This window comes from Pteropus alecto, unplaced genomic scaffold (assembly GCF_000325575.1).
Source record: "Pteropus alecto unplaced genomic scaffold, ASM32557v1 scaffold7, whole genome shotgun sequence".
Lineage (NCBI taxonomy): Eukaryota > Metazoa > Chordata > Mammalia > Chiroptera > Pteropodidae > Pteropus > Pteropus alecto.
This window is the reverse complement of record NW_006494614.1, coordinates 51,797,236-51,804,816: the sequence shown is the minus strand read 5'-3', so window position 1 is coordinate 51,804,816 and position 7,581 is coordinate 51,797,236.

Genomic DNA, 7,581 nt, shown 5'->3' with positions numbered 1-7,581 from the left:
GACCTTGGACTTAAAGAGGATTTTATGAATTTGACCTCAAAAGCAAGGGAAGTAAAAGCTAAAATAAATCAATGGGACTACGTCAAACTAAAGAGCTTCTGCTCATCAAAAGAAATCGTCAACAAGATAAAGAGAGAACCATCTGAATGAGAAAATATATTTGTAAGCAACACCTCCAATAAAGGCCTAATATCCAAAATATACAAAGAACTCATATGACTGAATAATCAAAACCAAAACCAAAACAAAAACAATCCAATCAAAAAATGGACAGAGGACCTGAACAGACACTTCTCCTTAGAGGATATACAAAAACAAAACAAATATTTGAAAAGATGCTCAACATCGCTAGCTATTAGGGAAATGCAAATTAAAACCACAATGAGATACTATCTCATACCTGTTAGAGATAATCAACACCTACCATATGATTCAGCAATCCCTCTACTGGGTATTTACCCCAAAGACTTGAAAACTCATATTCAAAAGATATTTGCACACTGATGTTCATAGCAGCATTATTCACAGTGGCCAGGACATGGAAGCAATCGAAGTGTCCTACGATAGGTGATTGGCTAAAGAAGCTATGGTACATATATACAATGGAATATTACTCAGCCATAAGAAGAGATGAAATTATGCCATTTGCAACAACATGGATGGACTTTGAAATAATCAAACTAAGCAAAATAAGCCAAACAGAAAAGATTGAAAATCACATGATATCACATATATGGAATATAAACCTAAAAGCAACAAATGAACAGGACAACAAACAGAGACTCATGGACATGGACAATGGACTAGTGGTTACCAGAAGGGAGAGAGGAAGGGGAAGGAGGAAAATAAAAAAATAAAATGTTAAGAAAAATTATGTATACATAGTATGAAAAAAAAATAAACTGGTATTTAGAAAATAAAAATTCTATTTGAGGTCTAGTTTAAGATCTATATATGTGTATAGATGCATTTAGATGTAGAGCATATGAAGACTATAAAAATGTGTTTCAAGATTACAGAGACCAATCAGTTCCAGAAGGAAGGAACCTATGATTGTGAACAGGGACCACAGTAGAAACTCTATGAAGTACCAGCCGTAGGTCAGCAGTATTCTTATAGTAATTTTATAGAGTAATAAATGATTTTACTGGTTTGCCAACAGCTTGACAAGTAGCTATTTTTCCTGAATACGGAGATGAGTGTTTTTGATTTTGCCAAGATCATCCCAAGTACGCTTGGGACTGTTATCCATTCCGAAGTAAAAAAATGATACGTCAGAGAACTCTCAGAAGAAAAGGACTGGTGCTCTGACACTTACTTGGGCTCAGATTTCTCATATGTAACATCAGAATAATAATACTTATTTTATCTCTTTGTGAGGATCAAGTGTGATAACGTATGTGAGAGAGCATTGTAAACTAAGAGAGGTTTCTTTTTCTTTCTTTCTTTTTCTTTTTTTTTCCCCCAAAAGAACTACGGAAAACTGAGTCTACCATAATTGCTCATTTAGAATCCCTCTCATGGGACATAGTACTAGTGGGTTGGGGTATTCTCCCACATGGCACAACAGCACAGTGCATACTTGAACAGTCTTAAAGGGTTTAGCGCTTCAACTATAAGAGGGCCTCAACAAAGTGGTACCCAGTGGATGCCTAGCAACAGAGCAACAGTGCCATCTTAAAGAGAAGATTGGTCATGAGCTCTTGTGAGAAATCCACTGAGAATTCCGAGAAAAGCAAGGATTCTAAGAAGGCTGAGATCCTGTATGAGTAGGTAGGAAAGAGTCATTGGGATTTTTGTTCTTATTTTTAATATTATTCCTTTTGTATCTTTCATTTTGTTATTTTTATTGTTTTCTCAAGACCCTTCTCTCACAATTACAGCTGTTGACTCAACCAAAAAGCTTTGAGAACCATGAGAGATGTAAGCTTCTTTCTTTCTTTGCTATATTTAACTTTCAACCAATGATAAAACAAAGGCCGCTTAAAATAATATCATATCTCCATTAATGAAGGGTTGTTTGCTTGACTCACAAGAGCACAAATTCCCAGAAATGGATTTGTTTGGAGAATGGAGAGTGACTGGTTTTCCAGGTGCATACTTAGCTAAAATTACACAAGCCTTACAAGGACCTCTAAAGTTTTGAAATGTGCAGTACGTTGGGGTCATCTGAGTTAGAAAGCTAGCAAGAGAGGAAGTATATTTTAATGAAATGTAACAATCATATTGAAATAATGATATGCAAAATGGTTCACATGCTGAGCCTAACCATTCCTCATGTGTCAGGTGTGGAAAGGCTCAAAATCAGCATCTTCCAAAGGAGGTCCTTAAAAAGCTTTGCCCTAAGAAATGTTACCTAGAGCAGGATCTTATAATAATTTTCAGAACAAACTCTGAATCTGCCACTAGCTTAGAAAGTCACAAGTTCCATCAGCCAAAGAAAAACTCTGAGATATTCTACAGTGAACTAGGAAATAAAACAATCAAGACAAATCCCAGATTGATGTTTTTGTTGTTGTTGTTTAACCTATTTAGTTTAAGTGTTTGCCTCACCTATCTATACAGGGCCTCTTTTTAATATCCCATAAAACTAATGTTCTGACAAGCATACTTTATAAAACTTTACATTAATAGCTCAATTTCAATAGCAAAACTTTACATTAATAGCTCACTTTACCAAGTACCTTTTTTCAATGCCTGGTTGATCATTTTTCAAAATTGAGAGCCTCGCCTTCTCTATGAAGCTTTGGCAGATACTCATGGGAAAGCCGGGCCTTCCCTCCTCTGCACTCCTACTATCCCCAATGTATTATTTAACTATAGATTCTATAACAATTTATTATACTTACTGATTTCCATTTATTATCATGACCATGTTTAATATATTTGTTTCCCCTTTTATAATAATTGATCAGACTTGGATTAAGTGACATATTTTTTATTGTATCAGTGAGAAGTGTGTGTGTATGTGTGTGTGTGCATGTATGTATATGTGGAGGGGTGTATAGTAGGGAGGGTTGGCTGAAAATTGAATCTAATACATTTGTTACAATAAAACAGTTGAGTGTAAACCTTGGAACTACAGTATTTGTTTAAACTCCAACTCCACCTGTTATGAGTCATGAAAGTTGGCTAGCAGCCTCTTTGTACCTCAGTGTATGTCTACAAAATAGAGATAATAATAACCAACACCTGCCAGGCATTTACTACTTGTATCCCCTAGATATGCCTTTCTCAGTGTTTAAAGAAGGTACTGCCTAATTGTGTCTGAAAAAAAAAAAAATGCTAGACACTTTCTGTATCACCAGGTGGGAGAAGGGTTATGCAAGTAAAATGAACCACAGTTTTGTTCGCTGAGACACAAATCTCTTGATGAGAGCAGCATATACATTTATGACTATGAGACAAAACAATGTGAAAAATCCTGATTGCTCTATTAAGGAACTATAATAGAATATGAGCTGAATTCTTCTCTCGGTGGGAAACAAAGGAATTACAATAATTAAGGCCATATATGCTCGCTAGATGTATAACATATATTATCACATTTCACTTAGTTCTTTCAATGACCAGGCAAGAATGGTTTTATATTCCCATTCTACAGAGGAAAGTAGTCTCAAGAAACTGAGACTGGGGAAGTTGGGCAAAGTAATAAAGTATAGGGCAGGCTTGGAGACAGAGCCTGTTGATTCTAAAATCTATGCTTGTTCCACTAAGTCATACTCTTTATCCATGACTTTACTGAGTCAAGAAGACAAATCCACAAGAAAGAATTAGAGGGCATATGAGAAATTGTATGGGTCAGGTTCTGTTTCCTACTCTGTGTGTTTAAGTGTTTTTAAATGCACAATAAATGTTGGTTCCTTTCTTTCTCCTAAAAAGCATGGATTAAGGTGTTTTTGTAACATTCCTTTTTGTAACCTTTTCATTACTTTTTTGTAACCTTTTTGTAACTCGTTGCTAAAACTTCACTTGTGCTAGCAGAGACAGCGTGGAATATCAGCTTTTGAATCTATTGAAGCCCAATTCAGTCATGTGTTAGTATGTGATTTGGGATAGCTATTTACCCTTCCTAAGGATCTGTTGCCCATCTGCAAAGTGAAATAATACATATATAAAGTTGTAAAAATTAAATTATGTTCATAGCCTACATTCATTTATCTTTCCTCTGAATGCTATCCAAACTAGGTGTACTTAGATTTTTATTATTCCACCTGTCTTTGTTCCAGTTCCCAAATCCAGGTCAAACACCCTGAAATCAGGGAGCAATTTTTAAGCCTCTGTGATATTCCCCACAGGGTTTAGCTGGTACAGAAAGAGCTCTGCACACTTTCTAAGCTTAATTAATTAATTTTGATGATACAAAAGACTTTGATATAATCTGAATTCTCCCAGTTTGAATTCATCAGACCATCTGATGCTTCCAGATTCTGGGACCCACATGAACCCAAAGTATTTCAATGTGTAACTGTATCTGTTTCATCTGATACCCATTTTAGAAAATATTTTGACAGTTTCTCAGTGTGAAGAAAAAGGATTTTTGTTTAATTAATGAAGCTTTTCTCAGGTCCAGATTTTAGTCTTTTAATGCAGTTTCAGCTGTAGAAAGATACTATTAAAATGCTTTAGCTATTGACTAATACATAATTATTCTCTGTCTGGAGTAAATCACATTTTTAATGAAGATCAATCCTTTACTTTCATAGAAGGAAATCCTTCAGCTTAGTAATATATCAATGATCTGTGTTTATTTTCCATTTCTCTTTGTATTTTTTTAAATGGGACATTTGCAGTGGTTTGCATTACAGAAATAAATTAGGTAAGCTTGTGCCTATCTAGAGTTTTGGGGTGAGGTATGCAATATAGTTAACTAAATGTAGCCAGACTACTCTCCTCACCAAATATGCTAAGATTATAGATAGATCAACTTTCATTCAAATGGATCATGAAAATAATAATCTGATTATTTGATATACCTGAATTTCTCTAAAGCACAGATGTTAAAGCAACAAAAATCTCAAATAGGAGGAAAATAAATATACAATAATAATCAAAACTAAATTTACTCCAAGATAATTTCTCTTTAAATATTCCATGTGTCAAGGATTTTTTTTCAAATATGCATTATACCACAAATAAGAGAATTTTGGATCCAGTTTTGCAGATTTCTAATGATTTGTAATGCAAGTGACAAAAATTTTACTTTCAGTTATGTGCTGAAGCCAGTTGTGTCCATCTCTTCCCAAATATGCATTTAGTGATATCTAGTTGATAGTTTGAAATCAGCCATGCTAAGAGCATTTACACTATTTGGTAAATAAACACTTTATCATCTACAAAAATTCAGAACAGAGGTACAACAGTATACAAAGTTAAAATGTCCTTAATCCCATGAAATTTATCTTCTAGTGATGGAACTAGGCCTTAAATAAGTCATGCAAATGAAATACACAGTAGTCCTCCCTTATCCATGGTTTTGCTTTCTGCAGTTTTAGTTATTCACTGTTAACCAGAATCCTCAAATATTTAATGGAGCATTCCAGAATAAACAATTCATAAGCTTTAAATTGTGGCTGTTCTGAGTAGAGTGATCAACTCTTAGGCAGTCCTGCTTCGCCCTGCTCGGGATGTTACTCATCCCTTTGTCCAGTGTCTCCACACTGTACACACCCTGCAGGCCTGTTAGTCACATAGTAGCCATCATGGTTATCTGATCAACTGTCATAGTATCCCAGTGCCTGTGTTCAAGTAACCCTCATTTTACTTAATAATGCCCCAAAGGACAAGAGTAATGATGCCGGTAATTCAGATATGCTAAAGAGAAGCCTTAAAGTGCTTCCTTTAAGTGAAAAGGTGAGTACAGAACAAGATATTTTGAAAGAGAGAGAGAACAACTTCACATAACTTTTAGTACAGTATATTGTTATATAGTCATATGCTTTATAATGACATTTTAGTCAATGCTGGACCACATATGTGATGGTGGTCCCACAAGATTAGAGTGGAGCTGAAAATTTTCTAGCACCTTGTAACATGCTCAACTTCTTATCTTCATACTGTGGGCAGGATCTAGGGTGTAGTTTTGATGTGACCTAGTATCCTCCTATGTGACATCCGAGTGGAGAGTGGAACTCATTATCCTTCTTTTCTTCTCTCCCTCCACCTCCTCCTCCTCATTATTCCCAGTCCTCCTCCTTCCATGCATTTATCCCTCCTCCACTGCACAGAGAGGCTCATTGGCCCTTATGGCCAGAAGGCACGCAGTCCTACCCCCAGGGCATCAGACACCTGTTTTGGGAAACCAGTCCTCATAGCTCAACTCATTACTAATGTGTTTATGGTGATGTTGGTGTAAACAAACCTACTGTACTACCAGTCATATAAAATTACTGTACTTACCATTATGTTACAGTTGCCTGCAGTATTCGGTACAGAAACATGCTGTAGAGCCTAGGAGAAATAGGCTATACCATATAGCCTGGGTGTGTAGTAGGCTATACCATCTAGGATTGTATAAGTGCACTCTTTGAGGAAATTGCCTAATGATGAAATCGTATCTCTATGGTTAAGTAGTACATGACTGTAATTGTTCTATTTTATTAACAGAACATTTATTTTATTAAAAACCATAACTATTTTAGTTACTGTGCCTAATTTATAAATTAAACTTTATCATAATTATGTATGTATAGGAAAAAAACATAGTATATATAGAGTTTGCTACTAACTGTGATTTCAGGTATCCATTGAAGGTCTTGGAACATATCACATGTGGATAATAGGGGGACTACTGTAATATTAATTTATGAAAAGATATTTATAGAAAAGAATATAGTACAATTACAAATAAATACAGAGATATATTTTTTTTTAATTACAGGTTTTAGTTTGGGGGTATAATGTATTAGGACAGGCTATTCTGTTAACACTAACCTGAAATGATGACCAGGCCCTAGTTTGATGAATCCCAGGTAAATAGAAATTTTCCACCAGAAGTTCTTTGATATTACTTAGGGAGAAGGTAAAAGTAACCATGTTAATAATAAAGGAAGCATGTTGAACGATAGAGGAAATGCAGCTAACATTAATATGATGGTTAGGTGGAGGGCCAGAGGAGGAAGGGACCACTTCGGGGGATCATTTTAAGAACTATATAGATGTCTAACCAATGTACTGTATACTTGAAACTAATTTAAAAAAAATAAATTTTAAAAAAGAAGCATATTGAAATTATCAAGATAACCACTAAAAGCATAGTAAACAAGTGTTTACCTTCTAAACAAAGAGAACAATGGAATAATTAAAAATATAATCTAAAAGAAGGCAAGGAAAGAGAAAAAAACAACAAATGCTAAACAGAATAGGAAAATACACTAAAACAGTTTTAAATCTATACATTTCAATAACCACATTAAATATAAATGCCCACTTGCATGTTCCAATTAAAAGATAATAATTGCCAAATTAATTAAAAAAACAACTATATGCTTTAAAAACTCATCTAAAAATAAGTATATACATGGTTTGAAAGTAAAAGGATAGAAAAATATACACTAAACTAATACTACCAACTGAAAGAGT